The sequence below is a fragment of the Rhincodon typus genome, unplaced genomic scaffold, assembly GCF_021869965.1.
Source record: "Rhincodon typus isolate 14 unplaced genomic scaffold, sRhiTyp1.1 hic_rhity00000579, whole genome shotgun sequence".
NCBI lineage: Eukaryota > Metazoa > Chordata > Chondrichthyes > Orectolobiformes > Rhincodontidae > Rhincodon > Rhincodon typus.
The window spans coordinates 14,683-16,299 of NW_025966217.1; positions in this window are offsets into that span (position 1 = coordinate 14,683).

A 1,617-nucleotide genomic window follows, 5' to 3' on the forward strand; every position below is an offset into this window, starting at 1 on the left:
CCCCCCCCTTCCCCAACTTCCTGTCCGTTCCCCCCCTTCCCCAACTCCATCTCCGTCACCCCCCTTCCCCAACTCCATCTCCTTCCCCCCTCTTCCCCAATTCCCTCTCCGTCCCCACCCCAATCCCCAACTCCCTCTCCTCCTTCCCCAATTCCCTCTCCGTCCCCACCCTCCGAATCTGTGTCACAGTCATCATCATCTCCGTCTCTCTCTTTCTCTGTCTCTATTTGTGTCTCTGTTTCTCTCTCTGCCTCTCCCCTCTCTCTCTGTCTGTCTCTCTCTTCCACTGTCAGTCTCTCTCCTTGTGTCTCTCTGTCTGTCTGTCTCTCTCTTTCTCACTCTCCCTCCTTCTCTCTCTCTCATGGTCTCCCACTCTGCCTCCTTCTCTCTCTCTCTCTTCCCCTTTCTCTCTGTGTCTCTCTCTCTCCTTCTCTCTCTCTCACACTTCCTCCATCTCTCTCTCTCTCACGCACACTCTCCCTGTCTCCCTCTCCAACACCCTCCCCGCCTCTCTCTCGATCTGTTTTTCTGACTGTCATTCTGTCTCTCTCTCTCTCTGCTTCTGACTACCTCTCTGTCTCCCTCCCCCCCACCTCTCGCTCAGTCTGCCTCTCTCCTGCTGTCTTATTTCTCCAATCTCTCTCTCTCTCTCCCCCTCTGAATCCTCTATCGTGATTCACTTTGGGAGGGTCGAGTTTGAACGCAGGATACGGGGTTAACGGCAGGATTCTGGGCAGTGTGGAGGAACAGAGGGATCTCGGGGTCCACGGCTGTAGATCCCTCAGAGTCGCCTCCCAAGTTTGATAGGAGGCGTATGGTGTGTGTTGGTTTTCATTGGGCAGGGGCATGGAGTTTAAGAGCCGCGAGGTCATGCCGCAGCTCTATAAACCCCTGGTTAGAGCACACTTGGAACATTGTGTTCAGTTCCGGTCGCCTCATTTATAGGAAAGACGTGGAAGCTTTAGAGAGGGCGCAGAGGGAGGTTTACCAGGACGCTGCCTGGACTGGAGGGGCAGGTCTTGTGAGGAAAAAGGTTGAGGGAGCTAGGGCTTTTCTCATCGGAGCGAAGAAGAGGTGACTTGATAGAGGTGGACGAGACGATGAGAGGAACAGATAGAGTGGAGAGTCAGAGACTTTTTCCCGGGGGCGGGAATGGCCCGGGGGTGGGGGGCATCACTTTAAGGTGATTGGAGGAAGGTGTAGGGGAGACGTCAGAGGTAGGTTCTTCACACAGAGAGAGGCGGGTGCCCTGCAGGCAGTGGGAATGGAGTCACATACTTCGGGGACTTTTAAGCGACTCTTGGGTCGGCACACGGAGGACAGGAGCAGGATAATGAATGGCCTGTGCAGTGATGTACTGTCCTCTGACCCACACAGAGAGGGAGAGCGCGCGGTCGGACCAGGCACAAACCCCGGGCTGTTCAGTCCAGCTACCTCCGCCCCCCCCCAACCCGCCAACTCCCCCAAACTTGGAGACACAGCAGGACTGATCGACCGAGGTGGGCGGCACACACACACACACACACACCCCGACTTACAAAGTGCGACACAGCTTAACCCGCAGGCCCCATCGCACAAGCAATGGCGTTTCTGGCAGTGCTCATCTCTCAGGCAGGG